Below are 22,275 nucleotides of genomic sequence, written 5' to 3' on the forward strand. Positions count from 1 at the left end.
TATTTACCATCTGCATATCTTCTTTGATAGGGTATCTGTTAAGGTCTTTGGCCCATTTTTTAATCTAGTTGTTTCCTTTCTTTTTTTGGGCAGACGTCACAAATCGAAGACAGTGTTCTTTCCACTGAGCTCCAATGCTGCCTCAGAATACTTTTTTATTATTATTATTATTTTATTTTTTATTAAGGTTATGAAAGTTAACATCCTTGTGAAATTACAGTTGTACATCATTATTAGTCATGTTGTAGGTACACCACTTCACCCCTAGTGCCCTCCCTCACCCCTCTTTCCCCTGGCAACCACTGATCAGTTCTCTTTGTCCATATGTTAACTACCACCTATGAGTGGAGTCATACAGAGTTCGTCTTTCTCTGTCTGGATTATTTCACTCAACATGATACTCTCAAGGTCTATCCATGTTGTTGTGAATGGGACGACTTTGTCCTTTTTTATGGCTGAGTAGTATTCCATTGTGTATGTATACCACATCTTCTTTATCCAATCATCAGTTGCTGGGCACTTAGGTTGGTTCCATGACTTGGCTATTGTGAATAATGCTGCGATGAACACAGCGGGGGATGGAACTTTTGGAATTGCTGATTTCAGGTTCTTAGGATAGATACCCAGTAGTGGGATGGCTGGGTCATAAGGTATTTCTATTCTTAACTTTTTGAGGAATCTCCATACTGTTTTCCATAATGGTTGCACCAGTTTGCATTCCAACCAACAGTGTATGAGAGTTCCCTTTTCTCCACAGTCTCTCCAACATTTGTCACTCTTGGTTTTGGATATTTTTGCCATTCTAACAGGTGTAAGGTGATATCTTAGTGTAGTTTTGATTTGCATTTCCCTGATGATGAGCATCTTTTCATGAGTCTATTGGCCGTCCTTATGTCTTCTTTGGAGAAAAGTCTGTTCATGTCCCCTGCCCATTTTGTAATTGGGTTGTTTGATTTTTTATTGTTGAGTTGTGTGAGTTCTTTGTATATTATGGAGATTAACCCTTTGTCAGATAAATAACTTGTGAATATTTTTTTCCAATTAGTGGACTGTTCTTTTGTTTCAATCCTATTTTCCTTTGCCTTGAAGAAACTCTTTAGTCTGATGAAGTCCCATTTGTTTATTCTTTCTATTGTTTCCCTCACATGTGGGGTTATGGTGTCTGAAAAGATTCTTTTGAAGCTGAGGTCAAAGAGTGTACTGCCGATATTCTCTTCTAGAAGGCTTATTGTTTCAGGCCTAATCTTTAGGTCTTTGATCCATTTTGAGTTCATTTTAGTAAATGGTGAAAAAGAATGGTTGATTTACACTCTTTTACATGTGGCTGTCCAGTTTTCCCAGCACCATTTGTTGAAGAGACTTTCTTTCCTCCATTGCAGGCCCTCAGCTCCTTTGTCAAAGATTAGCTGTCCATAGACGTGTGGTTTTATTTCTGGGCTTTCAGTTCTGTTCCATTGATCTGTGGACCTGTTTTTGTACCAGTACCATGCTGTTTTGATTACTGTGGCTTTGTAGTATGTTTTGAAGTCAGGGATTGTGATGCCTCCAGCTTTGTTCTTCTTTCTCAGGATTGCTTTAGCAATTCGGGGTCTTTTGTTGCCCCATATGAATTTTAGGATTCTTTGTTCAATTTCTGTAAAGAATGACATTAGAATTCTGATTGGGATAGCATTGAATCTGTAGATTGCTTTAGGTAGTATGGACATTTTAACTATGTTTATTCTTCCAATCCATGTGCACGGAATGTCTTTCCATCTCTTTATGTCGTCGTCAATTTCTTTCAAGAAGGTCTTGTAGTTTTCATTGTATAGATCTTTCACCTCCTTGGTTAAATTTATCCCAAGGTATTTTATTCTTTTTGTTGCGATCGTGAATGGGATTGAGTTCTTGAGATCTTTTTCTGTTACTTCATTGTTAGCATATAGAAATGCTACTGATTTATGTATGTTGATTTTATACCCTGCAACTTTGCTGTAGTTGTTGATTGTTTCTTATAGTTTTTCTATGGATTCTTTGGGGTTTTCTATATATAACATCATGTCGTCTGCAAACAGTGAGAATTTAACTTCTTCGTTGCCTGTTTGGATTCCTTTTATTTCTTTTTCCTGCCGAATTGCTCTGGCCAACACCTCCAGTACTATGTTGAATAAGAGTGGTGAAAGTGGGCACACTTGTCTTGTTCCTGTTCTGAGAGGGATGGGTTTCAGTTTTTGTCCGTTGAGTATGATGTTGGCTGTGTGTTTGTCATATGGCCTTTATTATGTTGAGGCACTTTCCTTCTCTACCTATTTTATTGAGGGTTTTTATCATAAATGGATGTTGGATCTTGTCAAATGCTTTCTCTGCATGTATTGAGATGATCATGTGGTTTTTGTTTCTCATTTTGTTAATGTAGTGAATCACGTTGATTGACTTGTGGATGTTGAACCATTTCTGTGTCCCTGGTATAAATCCCACTTGATCATGGTGTATAATCTTTTTGATGTATTGCTGTATTCTGTTTGCCAAAATTTTGTTGAGGATTTTTGCGTCTATGTTCATCAGTGATATTGGCCTGTAGCTGTCCTTCTTTGTGTTGTCGTTGTCAGGTTTGGGGATCAGGGTGATGTTGGCTTCATAGAATGTATTAGCGAGTGCTCCATCTTCCTCTATTTTCTGGAATAGCTTGAGAAGGATAGGTATTAAATCTTCTTTGAATGTTTGGTAGAATTTTCCAGAGAAGCCGTCTGGTCCTGGACTTTTATTTTTGGGTATGTTTTTGATTAGTGTTTCTATTTCTTTACTTGTGATTGGTCTATTCAGATTCTCTATTTCTTCCTGATTCAGTTTGGGTAGGTTGTATGAGTCTAGGAATTTATCCATTTCTTCTAGGTTGTTCAATTTGTTGGCATATAGTTTTTCATAGTATTCTCTTATGATCCTTTGTATTTCTTCGGTATCTGTTGTGATTTCTCCTCTCTCGTTTCTAATTTTATTTATTTGAGACTCCTCTCTTTTTTTTTTAGTGAGTCTGGCTAAGAGTTTGTCAATTTTGTTAATTTTTTTGAAGAACCAACTCTTTGTTTCATTGATCCTTTCTACTGTCTTTTTTGATTCAATATCATTTATTTCTGCTCTAATTTTTATTATTTCCCTCCTTCTACTGACTTTGGGCTTTGTTTGTTTTTCTTTTTCTAATTCCGTTAGGTGTCCTTTGAGGTTGTTTATGTAAGATTTTTCTTGCTTATTGAGGTGAGCCTGTATTGCAATGAATTTCCCTCTTAGGACTGCCTTTGCTGTGTCCCAAATAATTTGCTATGGTGTGTTTTCATTTTCATTTGTCTCCAGATAATGTTTGATTTCTTCTTTAATTTCTTCAATAATCCATTGTTTGTTCAGTAGTATGTTGTTTTGTCTCCACATTTTTGGCCCTTTCCTAGCTTTATTCTTGTAGTTGATTTCTAGTTTCATAGCATATTCTTGTAGTTGATTTCTAGTTTCATAGCATTATGATCAGAAAAGATGGTTGGTATTATTTCAACTCTCTTGAACTTATTGATGCTTGCTTTGTTTCCCAAGATATGGTCTATCCTTGAGAATGTTCCATGCACGCTTGAGAAGAATGTGTAACCTGCTGTTTTTGGATGAAGTGTCCTATATATATCTATTAGGTCCATCTGATCTAATTTTTCATTTAATTCTATAGTTTCCTTGTTGATTTTCTGTCTGGATGATCTGTCCATTGGTGTTAATGGTGTGTTGAGGTCCCCTACTATTATTGTATTGCTGTTGATGTCTCCTTTTAGTTTTGTTAATAGTTTCTTTACGAATTTTGGTGCTCTTGTGTTAGGTGTGTATATATTTATAAGTGTTATGTCATCTTGGTGGAGTGTCCCTTTTATCATTATATACTGCCGCTCTTTGTCTTTCTTTATCTGTTTTGCTTTGAAGTCTACTTTGTCTGATATAAGTATGGAAACACCTGCTTTCTTTTGTTCATTATTAGCTTGGAGTATTGTCTTCCATCCCTTCACTTTGAGTCTGTGTTTGTCTTTGGGGCTGAGGTGTGTTTCCTGGAGGCAGCATATTGTTGGATCTTGTTCTTTGATCCATCCTGCCACTCTATGCCTTTTGATTGGAGAGTTCAATCCATTCACGTTTAGAGTCATTATTGAAACGTGGGGGCCTACTGTTGCCATTTTATCACTTGTTTTCCGGTTCTTTTCATTTTGTCCTGATGGAGAGCTGCTACTTTGTGTTATTGTCCTTCTGCTTATCTCCTTTGTTCTGGATTTTGTAACCCCTTTCCTTTTTTTGATTTTTCAGGAGTGAGGTCCTTCCTGAGCATTTTTTGAAGAGGAGGTTTTGTGGCGATGAACTCCCTTAACTCTTGTTTATCTGGGAAAGTTTTTATTTCTCCATCGTATTTGAAGGATATTTTCGCTGGGTAGAGTATTATTGGCTGCAAGTTTTTGTCCTTCAGAGTTTTGAATATTTCATTCCCATCTCTTCTAGCCTGTAAGGTCTCTCCTGAGAAATCTGCTGATAGCCTTATGGGGTTTCCTTTTTAAGTTATTTTCTTCTGCCTGGCTGACCTTAGTATTTTCTCTTTGTCATTGACTTTTGCTAGTTTCACTACTATATGCCTTGGGGTTGGTCTTCTTGCGTTAATAAAGTTTGGAGATCTACTGGTTTCTGTCACATGAAGTTCCATCTCTTTTCCCAAGTGTGGAAAATTCTCAGCTATTATTTCTTTGAACAGGCCTTCTGCCCCCTTCTCCTTCTCTTCTCCCTCTGGTATACCTATAATTCTTATGTTGCATCTCCTAATTGAGTCAGATAATTCTCGGAGAGTTTCTTCATTTCTCGTTAGTCTTAGTTCTCTCTCCTCCTCTGTCTGCAGCATTTCTATATTCCTATCCTCCAAATTGCTAATTCTGTCCTCCATATTATTGACCCTACTATTCAGAGAGTCAAGATTTTTCTTAATCTCCTCCATTGTGTTCTTCATCTCCAGTATTTCTAATTGGTTCTTCTTTATAGTGTCAAGCTCTTTTGTGACATGGCTCCTGAACTCATTGAGTTGTCTATCTGAATTCTCTTTTAGGTCGTTGAGTTTTTTCATAATGGCAGTTTTGAAATCATCGTCATTTAGGTTATAGATTTCATTGTCTTTGGGATTGTTTTCTGGGTGCTTATCATTTTCCTTCTGTTCTGGAGATTTAATATATTTTTTCATACTGCTTGATGACATGGATTTGTGCCTCCGCATAGAGATAGAGTTTAGTCGTGGCTTCCACTTGTTGCAACTGGTGTTGGGGGGGGCAGCTGTTTAGACTGCACCAACCAGGAACCCTGTCAGCTGTTACTGACTGGACCTGGACCCCTCCTTTTAGTCACAGTGGTCCTGTGGGGTCCCTCATCAGTTGTGGGGGCAATCGGAAGGGGGCCTCAGGCTGCTGGTGCCTACTGCTGCAGCCCACTTAGATGCGCTCCCTCCTTGTGGTCTGCAGCGGTGTTGTGGGCTTTCCCATCAGCCAGGAGCAGGATCACCTATAATCGCTGCTTCGTCCCTAACAGAGCCCACAAGATCACACTTGTCCACTATAGGTCCCAGCAGAGCTATGGGTATCTTCTGCAGTCTGTCGTGAGCTCACCTAGCTGTGCTGCTTTTGCCCCAGGGCCTTCCTGCCTTGTGACTGCCAGTCGGGACCTCTCCACTAGTGCTGTGCAGAGGCTTTTGCTGAGGCTTCTGTAGGAACCTGGAGTGCTATGTAGCCATTTCACCAGAGCTCCACTCTGCCCCACTCCACTCTCACGGGATCTCTGGGAGGCCCTTACCTCGTCTGGGACACAGCCAGAGTCCATGGGCCTGGCAGTGGCTTGTAAGCTGCTGCCTTGTGGGGAATTCTGCTCTAGGGAGCTTCCTGGTGTTCCGAATGCTGGGCGGGGCCTCCCTGCCAATGGTGAGCAGAGGCCCTCCCTGCTGGGGGGTGCGGGACCGTGGAGTGTCCCCCTGGGCCACAGAGCCGGGTGTTGGAGCTCCACCCAGTCCCCAAGTGCGTCCACAGGAAGTCCAGGCACCCCCTGCACCGACCCGTGTGCCGGAGACCGTGAGCCCAGCAGCAGCTTATGGTCTGGAGCCGTTCCAGGAAATCCGCCCACTGGGAGCTTCCCTGTGTCCTGGATTCTTGGCGTGACCTCCCTGCTAATGGCGAGCAGAGGCTTTCGCTGCCGGGGAGGTGCAGTACCCCGGAGCCTTCCCCCGTGCCACAGAGCCAGGTGCTGGAGCTCAAACTGTGTCTCCAAGCATGTCTACAGGAATTCTGGGCACCCCCTGCACCGACCCATGAGCCAGAGACTGTGAGCCCAGCGGCAGCTTGCAGTCTGGTGCCATGCCAGAGATTCCGCCCACCGGGAGCTTCCCTGTGTCCTGGATTCTGGGTGTGGCCTCCCTGCTAATGACGAGCAGAGGCTTTCCCTGCCGGGGAGGTGCGGGACCCCAGAGCCTTCCCCCGCACCACAGAGCCAGGCGATGGAGCTCCAACCATGTCTCCAAGCCCGTCTATGGGAAGTCCTCATGCCCCCTTCACCTACCTGTGCACTGGAGACCATGAGCCCAGCCGCAGCTTGTGGTCTGGTGCCATGCCGGGCCCGCCAGGAGCTTCTCTTTGTTCTGGATTCTGGGCGGGGCCTCCCTGCTAATGGCGAGTGGAGGCCCTCCCTACTGGTGGGTGCAGGACCCTGGGGATTCCCCCTGGGCTTAGGTGTAATAGCGGGGGGCTTGGGTAGGGCTGTTGTCACCTGTGTTTCCACCATTGCTCGGCTGGTGAGTGCACACTCCCGCCCTTGGTGTGTGGCGATGTTATGGGGGAGTCCGCTGGAAGAGAGCCTCCTGCAGGAACTAGGCTGTCTGGGGGTCGGGGGTTGGAGAGTTTTCACCTATTTCCACCTCCTCCTGGGGGGAAGTCCTTCTGCCTTTCGATGTGTAGTAGCACGAGACTCTTAGGCGTCTTGAGATGCTATCTGGATATCCTTTGTTAATCGGTGAATGTCCAATTAGTTGTGGATTCGACGAGGGAGAGACAAAGAAGACCACTCACTCCTCCATCTTGGTCCCGCTCCCTGTTTCCTTTCTTTTTATTAAGTTTTAAGAGTTCTTTGCACAATACAGATAACAGTCCTTTATCAGATGTGTCTTTTGCAAATATTTTCTCCCAGTCTGTGGCTTATCTTTTCATTCTCTTGGCATTGTTTTTCACAGAGCAAAAGTTTTTAATTTTAATGAAGTCTAGCTTATCAATTATTACTTTCATGGATCGCGCCTTTGGCAGAGGATCTGAAAAGGCATCACCATAACCAAGGTCTTCTAGATTTCCCTATGTCATCTTCTAGGAGTTCTATCATTTTGAATTTTACATTTAGGTATTTGATCCACTTGAGTTAATCTTTTTCAAGGGCAAATATTGTTTTTTGAAAGATTAATAAAATCAGCCAAAAACCTAGCAATGTCAATCAAGTAAAAGAAAACACAAAGTATTAACATTAGGAATAAAAGAGAGAATATCACGGCAAATCTTACAGGCATTAAACTTATAATAAGGGATTATGACCACTTTTAAGCTGATACATTTTATAATTTAGAGAAATGGACAAATTCCTTGAAAAATATAACTTACTACAACTCAAGAAGAAATAGAGTATCTGTATAGCTTTCTATCTATTAATTGAATTTAATTGATAATCAAAAACCTTTCCACAGGGAAAACTCTAGACCTAGATGGTACACAAATTATTTTGGAAAATAGATGAGGAGATCTATTCCCAACTTACTTTTTGATGCTGTCCTAATCCTAATACCCTAGCAGAGACATTACAATACAGGTAAATTACAATACAGACAATACAATTACAATAGATTACAATACAGACAAATATCTCTGATGAGGATCCACAAAAATCTTCAATAAAATGTAAGCAAATTGAATCTAGTCACTTAAATAAAAGAATAATACATTATTATCAAGTGAAGTTTATCCCAGGAATAAAAGTTTGATTCAGCTTTTAAAAGGTCAATCAATGTATTTCAATATAATTCATAATAAATTAAAAAACAATTGACAAACCTCAGCATTCATTTGTTATAAACACTATCAAAAACGAGGAAGAGAAGAACTATCTTAGTGTGATAAAGAGTGTTGTGAAAAACCTACAGCTCATGTCGTACTTAATGGTATGCTTAACGGTATACTTAAGGGTATAGTTTATCTAAGATGAAGAAAGGGCAAGAACATCTGCTCTGTCACTTCTATTCATCATTGTAATTCAACTTTAGCCTCTGCAATAAGGGAAGAAAAAGAAACGAAAGACATAAATATTGGAAATAAAGAAGTAAAACTGTCCGTATTTGCAGATGACAGGATATTTTACATAGAAAATTCTAAGTAATCTATAAAAAAGCTAGTAGAATTAGTAAGTTAATTTCCAAGGTACAAGGTCAATATACAAGAGAAACTACACTTCTATATACTAGCAACAAACAATTGAAAATGAAATTAAAACAGCAATACTATCTACAATAACAGTAAAAAAGGTAGAGCTTCAGGGCCTTGGGGCAGACAGGGACATAAAAACTACTAACCATAGAAGAAAAAAATTATAACAGCCCTTAGGCAACGTGGGAAGAACTTGATTATCTCTAGAGCTATAGTAGGGAATACCTTTAAAAACCCTCTCACTATAGTCGTTCCTCTGTTGTACAAGAGTTTGTGCAACGGGCAAAATACAGGGCTTTCTCCCAATACTGAATGGGTCAAAATGACGCTGATCCTCAGAAGAAAGAGCAAGTCCAGGTTGTGGGCCTTCTAACCCCATGGTCAAGCCTCACCTCCACCCTTGTTTCTCTGAATTAAAAAACATCATCAAGAACAACCAGGCCCTTCTCCCTTAAATCTGGGAAGATGCTCTGTTAGTAGAGAAAGTGTCGTGTCATCTTTTGTGTCCTTGTTCATTTACCTCATATTTATTAGAGGCCATTTTGTGCCTGGGCCCTGTGCCAGCATTGAGGATATTATCTGAAACAAGGTATAGCCCCTTCCCTCAATTTGGGCATCAGAAGAAAAAATAGGCCACTGCAACCATTAAGTATAACAGAGGAATGAGTAGAACATGATAAAGTGAGAGTACTTAGGAAGAGCATCCAGCCAACTCTGAGTGGTGGGGATGGGGTGTCAGTGAAGTGACATCCAGACTACGCTAGACAGATGATGAGAGGTGGGTAGGTGAAATAAATTCCTCTGTCATGTAGTAGCAAAATATGGCAGATAGATAACCCATTCCTGGTTTCCTGTGTAGATTTTTCTCTGTTGGTATAATGCATTATTAAATTTCTAACGTTATTTAGAAAAGAGTCTCTGCTCATTCTATCTTACCTAGAAGCTTTAAAACAAAGCAATTTAATTTTTAGTAAAAAGCTAAATTCTTCACCAACTGTTCTTTGGATAAGCAAAAAAACGTTACATATTTCCCCCCTTGATGACTTCTTTTAACAAAATCTGATACAAAACAATGTCTCAGTGATGTTTCACTTTTGTTTACTCCCTTCTTGTGTTTCCTTGACCTCCTATCTTATCAAATATGCATCATTTTGGTGTTTCATTAACTGTTTACTCAATATTAAATGGTAAAAGCAAACAACATAGAAAAGAATATCATAATTGCCCTATGTGACCATTCCCTTCCTAGCATCTCTTAAAGCAGGTAATTATTCTGTCCTTTTTCGTAAATGGAAATTCTTTCAAACACAAGTCACTGAGAATTGAGGAAATTTATAAGATTTATTACCTATTCCAAACCATGCTTCTTCCTCAAAATGATTTCGCATCTTGTTTTAGCAGAATTCAAAACCTTTCTGAATTATAATGCCTAGCAGTAAAAACCTTCACCTCTACCTGGAGAAGATAGCTAATAAGTTATAAAGTTATAAAACTTTCACCATTCTTTAGAAGAGGGTGTCCAGTAAAGAACACACTTATCCATTGAATATTCCTTTATTCTAGGTGCCAAGATTGCGTTGGAAATATGGTGGTGAACAAGGCAGACGCCATCTCTGCTCTCCTGGAACACACATTCTAGTCAAGAGGAGGAACATTAAATCAACAATTGGATAGTAAGTAAAATATACATACATACATACTTATATGGAATTTTTATTTAAATCTATCTCCCCATCACCTATATGTCTTATCACGGCACCTAGTGTACCTACTATTTTCTGATCACCTGATCCTACTAGGAGAGTGTCATCAGTGTAGTTGTCCAGCATAAAACCTAGGGGATGATAATATAATCAAGGGGACTCTGGATTATATATTATGGTATAGAACCAGAGAGTTGATCTTGCCTGGGGACAAGACTGTAAATTGTACTGCTTTTCTATCAAGTAAAGGAATCAAACACCTTCTGGGGTTCTGTGTTTATAGATACAATGAAAGACATATCTGGCCAATAAATAGCTGCATACTTGATGTCAAGGGCTGTCTTGGTCTGTTCCAGTAATGAGGTCACCTTTGAAAAATCAACTGCAATTGATGTAATCACCTAATTAAGCTTTTGAGAATCCTCTCACAAGCTTTTGCCAGGATCCATATAGCTTGTGCATGAATTCAACAGGTGAGTTAAGTGGTAGATGTGATTGCAGTCACTAACCTTGCAACTTTCAACTATTTGGTGGTAACACTTCTCTATGATTCCCCTAGAAATGTGATATTGCTTTGGCTCATCACTTATTTCTTTGCTAGGGAGGTTGAGGTCTAGGTTTCGGGGGAGTTTTTTTGCTTTGCTTTTTGAGTGGGAAGGAGACTTTTCTACCTTGAAAGCATTCATAATAATGGTGGGGAGTTACTAAGAGTTGCTGAGTGTATATATTCCAACTCTTCACTCAGGGAGAGGGGAATCAAGCACAGACTAGGTTTGCAGAAACACGGAGCCCTCTGTGACAACGACTCAACACAGAATTTTCTATTTATCACATGCCACTGGACCACAGAGGGTTAGAATTAGAATGAACAAACCCCAGAAATGTCTGGGAATTTCCCTTTTCCCAACACACAGTCACCCTGGCAAATAACCTCAGGTCCTTTGGGGGAAGACTACAAGAAAGATCAAGTATCTACTTGTAATGCAGGATCCCTATCAGAGTGTACCCAGACTCCAGTGCTCCAACTCGGGTCTGGAAATTTAGGTGGGGAGCCATGATTCTTCATTTTGATGTTTAAGTCAGGTCTATTTTCACCAACACAAAAGTTACTTTGGTTGTATAGATTAAGTAGGACTGTGGCGTTATACCCAGGAGGTATCCATGATCTTTTAGTCACTTCCAAGGATCTCTGTGGGTCATCCATTATGATAATCATCCACCTTAACTCTGGTAGTTAAATTGCTACCTGGCCTCTTCCACCCTGATAATCTTTTATTTCCATTAAATCCTAGAAGTCATTTCAGTGTCAGCATCTCCCACCTCCATTCATGGACAAAGAGGAGAGTTAATGCAGCAATTAGCATTTTGGTAAAAGAAAGGTCTTCTTAGTCTGCTCAGAGATCAAATGGTTAGAGAATAGTTGAGCCAATCTTCCTTGAGAGTAGCACTCCAACACTACTATCTCCATAACTTCTCAGATCCCTTTTATTTTACACATGTGATTTTCCAGCGTATCAACTTCATTCAGTATAATTCACCATTAAGACCAGGATTTAGTTAAGACTAAGATTTAGTTAAGCAAGTGAACAAACCATTAGAACCTTTCCCAACTGTTCAAGATGGTACATCAAATGCAGGCTCTCTGATAAGTACCCTCACACTGATAAATTATGTCCTTCTTTCTTCCCTGGTCTAGCAACCTCAGAATACCCCCCGACACACATGCACAAACACACACACATTTCCCTGGTTCTTGCTGATAGAATTTTAAAAACAACCAAATATGGTATTCTTTAAGCATGCGGAACCTCTATTTGGGTTGCCTTTGTAATTGCCCCAACCTCCTAACTAACTTCCTTGGCATGCTAGGATTTCACTCATGCTACAGGTTTAGACTGAAGAAAGTTTGTAGAGGTGGATGAAAGGAGAGTAGATATCATCTTTCAAGGCAACTACCTCAGAGGAGGTAACTATAGGTAAGTCAATAAAAGAAAGGCATTTCTGCACATATGTAAGGTTCAGTGGAGTTTTGGGCTCAGGAAATAAGGACCAGTTCTTTCAAATGTCATCATACATATTCGTCATCACTTCAATTCTTGGGATCATACATTTTCCCAATCAATCCCTTTGTTTTCAGGCCAGGAATTCATGCTAAATTGTAACTCAGGATGCATAGGGTTAGATTCCACATCTGATGTTTTAGTACATAATTCCAGCAGCTAGATATAAGAGATAACTATTTTCGTTAGAACCATTATAAAAACTCTGGTTCTCTTAGGCTTTGCCTTGAGCTAAGAATTTAAATCCCGAAACCTTTCATTTTCTTTCATTATGCGCTTTAATACAGTTATGCACAGTCAGCCCACCCAACATTCCTTACATTTTCCATTTCTTCAGATCTCCAATGTTCTGCTTTCATCAAGCCCTTCATTTCAGTTGACCACAGGACCTAACTTAAGTAACCCCAGGTTATGATGTAGCGCTTCACCAGTGACTATTGTGGGATTCTAGTATCTCAGTCTCTTCAAACCCAACCTGGTTAGTTAATCAATCCCAGATTTCCTTCTTTAATGGCCTGGAAGCACTTCTGGCACCAAATACTGTATAATCTATGGCTCAGTAGCAGATAAAAGAAACCACAATTACTATCTTATGGAGAAGAAGTTATTTGAAGAATTTAGTGCTTACAAAAATTATTAGACTAATTAGAGGATCAGGCTAAACACTGAGCCTCCAGGAAGGACTTTCAAAACAACCCCACAAAATGGCCCACCAGGAGAACAGTTACCTCCACCACCAGGCAGGTGCGGTTTCACACAGACTTTGTGGCAACTGCAAGCAAGAACCACACCTCGGCAGCCATGATCAGGGTACCGTCAGAACACTGTCTAAGCTATTTTTTCAGGATCAGGAAGACACTGCCACACCCACAATTGCTGGACTAGCAAGGCTCAAGTTCATCATGTCTCTTCCTTGTTCTCAGTTCCAGTTTCAAAAGTCTAATACGTGATTTTTTTTTTTAAAGATTTTATTTTTTCCTTTTTCTCCCCAAAGCCCCCCAGTACATAGTTGTATATTCTTCGTTGTGGGTCCTTCTAGTTGTAGCATGTGGGACGCTGCCTCAGCGTGGCTTGATGAGCAGTGCCATGTCCGTGCCCAGGATTCGAACCAATGAAACACTGGGCCACCTGCAGCGGAGCGCACGGACTTAACCACTCAGCCACAGGGGCAGCCCCTCTAATACGTGATTTTGATGGGCAGAGTCTAAACTATATCTGGGACTCCAGCCTCAAGGATGTTTGGGAAATGTAGATTTTAGCCTTTCAACTTCTGCCTACAATAAAACCTCTAGAAAGAGATCTGAACATACGATGGGCTGCCGATCTGGAACAATACCTGTCAGGTTAGGTAAAGCACATAGTGCAGTACCTGGCATGCATCTAGTGCTTGATAAAGGTTTGTACTTGTTTTTCTAGTCTCAGCTTAAGCATCATTTCCTTAGGCCACTTTGTCCATCCAGACTAGGTTAAATTCCCTGGCCATATGTTCCCTGAACTTCTACAGTTTTTAAACTCTTACTTCATTTGTAATTAGATGATAAAAGCTCCACAAAAGCAGGAGTCAAGTCTATCTTTTTGCAATACAATGTCAGTAGGGTCTAGTATAGTGCTTGGCTGATAACAGGTGCACAATAAATCATTATGAATTAAAACATTGAATTGACAGAGGCTTTGTCTCATTCTCTTAAGTTATTTTCCTAACAGCATGGTATCGTCTCTCAAAGGAATGAAACATAAATGTCCACGTTTCCTTGTGTCATAACACCTTATTAAACTAACTAGGTACGTGGTTAAGAAAATTTACTTTTTAAAGTCAATCTAACTTCTTTCTAGCTATTTGAGCTGAAATATCAAAATGAATTCTCTAAAATGGAGTGTTACAACATTTCATGTATATTATTGTCAAAAGAGCCTAAATCCTGGCCCTTGACTATCTTAATTTCCCAGAATTCCATCTGATTTCCTAGCTATGTATGGCATCTTGTTGATCACTTAGAATAACAAACTCTCAGATCAAATTTGTCCTGGTTTCGATTTCACTTTTGTTTTTGCAGTTTGGGTTGATGTAATTAGCATTATGTTAAATGGTAGTATGCTCAATATCGAAGGACACTTGAAAGAAATGACAGACAAAGGTTTATTTGGTTTCTTTTGGAGTCCAAATAACAGAGTGATTAAGATCCTGAGTTTGAATTCTGGGGTCTCATCATTTACTATCTTCAGAGACAAATTACCAGATTTCATTAAATCTAAAACGTTAATGATATCACTAGGAAAGACAAGATGCATCCCAATTTTATAAAGTTTAAAATGTGGATTATTTAGACGGAGAATTGATGAAATAGTACTCAGTCTCTTGACCTTTAGCTTTTTCATCTGTATTCTCACCAAATGGATTCCTTCCTGGCTCACAACTATCTACTTCATCCCTATCCAACTGTCCCATTCTCTGGGAATGACTGGAATAGCAACTGTGGGACCCAGGGGTCATTTTTCTATTAGATGGCCTTGCCTGCTGCTCCTAGTTCATTGGTCTTGGATGGGCACCTAATCCAAGCTGGTTGGATCATGGTTTTTCCCAGGAATTTGTTTTACTAATATTAGCTTTTCCCCCTATATTTTAAAATGTATTTTTAAACTTTTGGAATAGTTTTAGGTTTATGGGTAAGTTGTAAAGATAGTACAGAGAGCTCCTGTATATCCTTTACCCAGTTTCTCCTATGGTAACTTTCTTATATTTGTGAAAACTAAGAAATTAACATTGGTTCATTACTACTAACTAAACTCTAGATTCCATTAATTTCCTCTTTCTGTTCCAGGAGCCAATCCAACACCAGATTTAGTTGTCATTTCTTTGGTCTGTGATGGTTTCTTAAGTCTTTCCTTGTTTTTTTGTGATGGTCCGTTTTGAGGAGCCCTGGTCAGGTATTTTGTAGACTGCCCCTCAATTTGGGTTTGTCAGATATTTTTCTTATGATTGGACTAGAGTTGTAGTTTTTTGGAAATAACTCCACAGAGATGACGTGCTCTTCTCATCACATGGTATCAGGAGGTAAAGATATCCACATGACATCACTGATGATATTAACTTTCATCACTTGATTAAGGCAGAGTCTGCCAAGATTCTCCACTGTAAAGTTGCTACTTTTCCTTTTCCATACTCTGTACCTTGGAAGTAAGTCACTAAGTTCTCCGGGAATTTTTAAGCCAAAACAAATGGAACAGATTCAATCACTATTTAATAGACAGATCCTTGGACTTTGCAGATTGTAGAGGAAACCTGTCTTCCAGGTGGGAAAATACAGCTGACACAAGAAAGAGATGTTGATGAGAAACAGACAGACTCATGTCAGTGTTTCCACTCTCTGAGGCTTGGAGAACCCCCCTGTCTTCTGGAGGTTATATTTTCCACCACTGTTATGCCAGAAAATCTCCCTTTTCATCTAAACCAGTTTAGGTTGGATTTCTATATATACAAACAAAAAGAAGCTAAGTAACATACTACCTCATTGGATTGCCATGAAAATTAAATAATGAATAGTACGCAAAGTGAGTGTCTACAGCAGAATGAGACACATAGAGGTACCAATAAATATTGGCTATTATTATTATTAATTGATGCAGACTAGTATTTTGAATCCCTTATATTCAAATATATAATGGAAACAAATTAATGGTCATGAATTTCTTGACAATACTTGGGAATCCAAAATCACACATTAAAAACATTGGTTATTGTAGCTTTGGACTCCATGAGAAGTATAAAGAGTTGCAGCTGCATCAAGACCTTGCTGCTTGTTCAATAACTAAGTCATGTTTGTGTTAGATTTAGAGGCAAGAAAAGAGCAGCCTGATATTTGAAGTACGTAATTATCCACATTCTTCTTCCCTGAGGAAACGGCCATCACAGCTAAGTCTTTTAGTCAAGAAGCATCTTTGATTCACAAATACTATGAGCATCCTTAATGTCCCATGACTATTACCTAGAGCAGTTTTAGCCTGGAAGTGCAGAGAGAGGGAGAAATGAACATTTATATCTTTAGTGCATATCATCAGTTGATCTGTTATGACACTTATCTATAGTCATGAAATGAAAGAATAATTTGGGCATTAGTGACTTTGAATTATTTCCATTTAATTTTCCATGTTAAGAATTATTTTTTTCACAGTGAGAAAATAGCTATCAAGAAGACAAGCTTTTAATAGCTCTTCAATGACGCCATCTTGATATTTCCTCTTCTCTTAAAGAACTCAATTCTGAATTACTTCACCTTCCTAATTTAGTTCTGATTTTCTAAAAGCAAACTTAGTATGAAAGAAGTGCAAGGGAGAGGCGGCCAGGTGCCCAAGTGTCTAAAATGAGCTGCCTCTATGTAATGGAACCAGAACATTCCCAGTGGTCAGTGCCAAGATAAGGAAAAATTAGAAATGCTTAGCAATGTGGCATAGATCATACTGAAGGAATTCCAACTTTACAGAAGTTTGGTAAGAAAAAGCAAAGGAGGGAAGAAGGGGCGCTACAGAGCTATCCCCAGACAAAATGGTGAAACAGGCAAAGCGCCACCTGCAGCATCAGTGCCCTCCATCTTTTCACACTCCTTGAAACTAGGCAATTTAACGCTAGACCCATGAGTCCTCTGGTTTCGTATCTAAATATCCACCTTCCCCTTACACTCCATTAATGACTGAGCACTGAAGAAGATTAAAAATATACACATGCATAAATTTGCCATAGTCCCCAGCCTTGAGGAACGTGCGGTGCAGTGGGGGAGGAAAAGCGAGTACATAGATAACTGAAACAATGGCATATGGTATAAGAGAAGGTCAAAGACCTGCAGAAGTGAGACAAAGGAGAAGAGCTAGGAAAAGAAAGGAGGAGCACCAGAGGCGTGGAATAAGAAAGCACGGTGTGACAAAAGCTGAGGAAGAAGCTCGTAGAAGACTACGTACAAAGAAGTTAACAAGGAAGAAGATTAAGGAAAAGATTCTGGATTTGATTATTTTAATAAAATCATAAAATGCAGTTTAAATGAAGTGATCCATGGATTGCATTCCTTTTTTCATAAACAAATATTAAAAAAGGCAAGTGAATTGTATGGATTTGGGGTTAAGCAAAGAGAAAAGGAGGGATAGTCATTTATTTAAATAATTCCAGCAATGATCCATACGAAAGACATAATACATTTACTGCAGGAAGAGCAGCATATCCCCCCTATATGTTCAGGTTTGGAGGCAAGATAAGCCCACTTTTTATTATCAAATGATAATAAATGATCAAGGTTGTTACAAATGATCAAGTTTGTTAAATGATCAAGTTTTTACAAATGACCAAGTATGTTAAATCAAAAAAGAAAGAATGGCCTTTAAGAATATGGAAAATGTCCTTGTCCCATAGAGACAGATTGTGGACTGGAGGCCTCATCTGGATGGAGGCTCATTACATGAGTTTAATGAGTGGTACCACCTTGGAAGTAACAGGCCCTGAAATAAAGATGAAAAGGCAACAAGAGGGGACTAGCTGCTGCCCTTAGACAGGCAAATCAAAGCATCTGAGCCTAAAAAGAGACAGGAAAAATCACTTCAAAGCATTATTATTCTTTTACTCATTTCTGAATAACTCAAACCAACAGATATTCCACCAGGGGCTTGCTGTCCTTTTTGTGTCTAGAGGGAAACAGGCAAGTCCATGCCTGTGGTGGATATCTATTATTTCTCTCTTGCCAGCATCTCCTATCCCTTCTTCCACTAACTGGATACCTTCTCTCCTTTTGAGAGGGTTTCTGCTCCCAGAGGATGCACAAGGTTATGCATGTGAAGCAGCAGCCAATCAGAGTCCTTTTTTCAAAGACTGATCTCCTCATCAGAGCCTGAGGTTTGCTTTCTTTGTACGATGGAAAACTTCGTCATCTGTGTAGGGCTGGAACTGCACTTTGGACACAGTCTGACGGAGAATGAAGACAACGCGGAAAGCAATGCTGAGAGCAAGTGAGACAGAGAAACATATTCTTGTGGATGTGGTTAAGTAATGGATCAGCCCTGCCACCTCTTATACTTTTGAGTTATGTGGCCCAATGTATTTATTTGCCTTAGTTAGGTAGAGTTTCTGTCACTCGCTAAGAGTCCCAAATGCAATATATTTTTGAACTACATATTTAGGAGGGAAATCAAAAAGTCTTAATTTTGAAATCAAAATCTGTCCGTTTCATAATCATGCCTAGTGTGCATGTTGTAGCATGAAGATATTCAATCATAACCGCCCTAAGATTAATTACTGAGGGGCCGGCCAGGTGACGCAGTGGTTAAGTGCACATGTTCCGATTCTTCGGCTGCCTGGCGTTTGCCAGTTTGGATCCCGAGTGCGGACACGGCACCACTTCGCAACCCATGCTGTGGTAGGCATCCCACATATAAAGTAGAGAAGATGGGCATGGATGTTAGCTCAGGGCCAGTCTCCCTCAGCAAAAAGAGGAGGATTGGCAGCAGATGTTAGCTCAGGGCTAATCTTCCTCAAAAAAAAAAAAAAAAGATTAATTACTGAGAAAGGAAGAAGGAAAACGACTAGGATGAAGATAAAGTATATTTTTCGTCTTTTTTCACTAGGTACAGAAAATAATGGGTGAGTAGCGTTGATACCCTAGGGAAATTGCATTTTGATCTTCCCAATAAATCGCTCATGGAAAATTAGGAAAATAGTGTTGTCATTACAAAGGGGCTCTAGTTTTGGAGATGACATCTATTGGAGATACACTCTAAAGGAAGAAGGAATCAAAGAACTGGAGGCTAGCAAGTAAAAGATCAAACATTAATTATTCATCTATTTTAGGCTGAACATGGCACTAAGTTGTAAGTGGGGAGAGAAGGGCAAGTCAGGAGGGAGGACAATTTGACCCAAATAGCCACATACCCCCACAGTTCTGTGAAAAAGCACACCTACATTACCTAGGGTTAGCAAAACTTCACTAATTTATAACAATAACAAGAAAAAGCAGCCTTAACAAAGACTCTGAACAGTGAGATATTATAAAATACATTTCAAATGAATGTATTGCCCTTAGAAGATTCTAAATAAATTCCCTGAATGAAAAAATAAAAAACATGTCCCTTTCAACAGAATACACAAAATCTAATTCGTGAATGCTCAGGGAGAAATTAGGGGGAAAATAAAGGAGAAAAAAGCTCGTAATCTGCATTTTTCAATTATTAGCACTCCACAGAGAATAATTTCTAAATTTCTTCAGCCCTTATCTCAAGTAAAGCTATGAATTCAGGGCAATAGGTTATGCAGAAACCATGGAAGTTTTTAGTCAGCAGACTATGGATTCAACACTATTATTCCAGATAAGAGACGAGCTTCTGTGAACTTCAACGTCCTCTCTGTGAAACAGAAATACTGATTCTCTTATGGGGTAGTTGTGAGGGATGAATGAAATAAGACAGGTATTTGACCCAGGAAACATTTGTACTTCTCACTTTAAAGGAGGAAAATGTTCAAAAGTAGATTATCAGGAATTAAGGTACAATATACTGAAAATTAATAGCAGGTAAATAGTTAATTCGCAGGTGCGGTGGTTCTGAGGCACCATGAGGCTAAAAGTGCTAGATGCCCAGGAGACCTGGAACACATCCTGGCCCGACCTTGGCATCAGGACCGACCCCTCGTTCCACAGGGTTACCAAAAGGCCAGGTTCCAGTTCAGGCGTCAAAACTCACCCATCTCCACTTTGCGCCCTTTTCTTTTCGCAACTTAAAACCAGGTTGGAGGAGGAAGGGTGGAGATAAAACGTGGGAGAAGGAAATTACAGTTCAGATAACAAGAACAACAAAATCACCAAGGTCAGGGTGGGTGTCAGCGACCTGTGCAAAATCCTGCGGAAAGAGGAGGCAGAAATGCCCTGAGAAGAATTCTACATTTTATAAGCTCTTTCTAAGGCCTTTTCTTCAGCCCCTCGCGCCCCCTAAGGCGCCCTTGGGCCCCCTCTCTGGGCTGTTGATCATCGCCCTCCTTTCCTCCTTTTTCCTTCTAGCAAAACCAAGCATCTGAAAAACTTTAATTTTTCTCCAAAAGCCTTAGCCCATTTCGCTGTGGCGGAGCTTTTTCATCACTTTAATCCAACTTTTCTCCGTGTCTTGGGCAATAACTCAAAATTAGGGCTGGCGGGCTGGGGGGAGCCTGAAATCGGGCAAGCCCGGGGCTTAGCTCCGGCGAAACCCGCGGGTGCGGATAGGGTCCAGCCGTTTCCCCCGAGTGGGGTCCACAAGGTGGGCAGGGACCAAGCAGGACTGGCGCTCCGGTCCCCGCCGCCGCAGCAGCTCTTGCTCCGCAGCCTGGAGCTCCCGAGCCTCCGGCGGCGGGAACGCGCGCGGGGAGGGGGGCGCACTTTAAGCCGGAGCTTTGGCTTCCGCAGCAGCTATTTTTAGCAGCGCGGCGCCCCCCTTCTTTCCGGGCCTCCAGGCTGGTAGCCTCCGGCTGGTGGCCCGCTCCCCGGCTCCTTTCCGCCTCCCCCGCCGCGGCTGGCTTTTGGTAGCGTCCACGCGGGCAGGTCCGGAAACTGAGCATGTCTGGGAGCGCTCGGCGGCCGCGGCGGCGGCGGCGGGGGCAGAGCTGGGCTGCGGCAGGCTGAGCCCATTCCGCGCGCGGCCGCAGGAGTGCAGCGCCGGCGCCGCGCCGCCCAGCCCCGCCGAGAGGGGCGCACTCGCCGCCGCGGGTCCCGCCGCCGCTCACCGCAGCCCCCTCCTGGCGACCCGCAAGTAAGTTTGTGAGGCGGTCGGGCGGTGGGGCCAGGGCTTGGCGCCCGAGGGAGCCCAGGCTGGCAGGCAGGAGGTGCGCCTGCCGCTCAGAGAGCTGGCTGGCTGCTGCCCGCTGTGCCTGGCGCCTCGGCGAGCCTTTTGGCCAATTTGAAAGCGGGTGGCCACTGGGATGCTCGAGCTGGGGGGACCGGCAAAGCTGGAGGGCAGCGCTGACTCTGGCGGAGGCTGGGGAGAGGGAAAGACCGCGCAGCCAGGGAGAGGACCCGGCAGGCCGGGAGCAGGCTGGTGCGGGATGGGGAGGCTGGATTTGGGATGCGGGCTCCTGGAATAGCCGCAGCGGGAAAGAAGGGTGTCTTGGGAGGTAGGGTGGGAGCGTCTTGAGAACGCAGTGTGAGGGGCATAGTAGAGGGTGAGTGTCTCCTGGCTGGAGCGGCAGGAGGGAAGATGGATGGAAAGTGGTGCGCGTGAAAAGCGGATTTGAACGAGAGCAAAGGACAGTGGGCTCCGGAGAACAAGTGGACTCGGATAATTTGGGGAATTAAGTACCAGGTCAGGGCGATATAATGATGGAGAGAGGCAAATGGAAAATCGCTGAGGGATTTGGTTGAAGGGCAGGAGGGGAGCGGTGCAGACATCGAGCGGAGGAACAGGGCTGCTGGTAGGGCCGAAAGGCTCAGGAAAGGGTCGGAGGCTACGTGCAGTTCCCTGAATAGTGACTTAGTAGCGGTTCTGTGGGGTTCACTTGCACTCCTGGCTCTTCCTCCATCTCCTACCTGGCTTGGTCGCCGGGCGGCCCGCTCTAGGCGAGCTTGTAGGAGATTTGGACAGATCAGGCAGCCAGGAAGGTTGTCATTTACAGGGGAGCGGCCAGGGCTTGCCTTAAGTGGTTCCCGGCACCCTCTGGGTGCAGTGTAGGGTCTACGTGTGTATTGCAGGAGGGCGGAGGGGAGTGGTGTCTGTTCTACGCCCCGGAGGTGCGGTGTTTTGGGGGCCGGGAAGTCAGGCAGAAGTCTGCAGCGTGCAACTCGCGGCGGGCGTGTGAGTGTGCGTGTGTGCGCGCCTGTGTGCGTGCTGCCGGCCCGGAGTCTCGTGCGTTGCTGCAGTCTGTCTCCATGACGAAGAGATCCAGGGCTCCACAGGCGGCACGGGGAGGGGATTAAGGGAAACGTGCCGTCCTACGTCTGGAGACTTCTACCTTCTTTCCCCAGGGTCACATTCTTTGCTCATCCAGTGATGCTCCTCTCTAACCTCTCCCTCGTCCTCGTGCACCCCAAACCTGACGCCGGTCTC

The 22,275-nt window shown here is 42.1% G+C and overlaps 1 protein-coding gene across 6 annotated transcripts in view; it reads left to right on the plus strand.

The window, feature by feature from the left end:
- The first annotated feature begins 20,595 nt into the window (after positions 1 to 20,595).
- Positions 20,596 to 22,275, plus strand: part of OXR1 (oxidation resistance 1) — a 458,899-nt gene continuing 457,219 nt past the window's right edge. For 2 of the 6 annotated variants that reach the window (XM_014855255.3, XM_014855256.3), the window contains exon 1: positions 20,596 to 20,985. The gene's annotated coding sequence lies outside the window, so the exon portion shown is untranslated. The remainder of the gene's footprint in view (positions 20,986 to 22,275) is intronic. The other 4 variants (XM_070481469.1, XM_070481470.1, XM_070481471.1 and 1 more) reach the window with 3 other exon arrangements.

Source organism: Equus asinus, chromosome 12 (assembly GCF_041296235.1).
Source record: "Equus asinus isolate D_3611 breed Donkey chromosome 12, EquAss-T2T_v2, whole genome shotgun sequence".
In the NCBI taxonomy this organism is placed as follows: domain Eukaryota; kingdom Metazoa; phylum Chordata; class Mammalia; order Perissodactyla; family Equidae; genus Equus; species Equus asinus.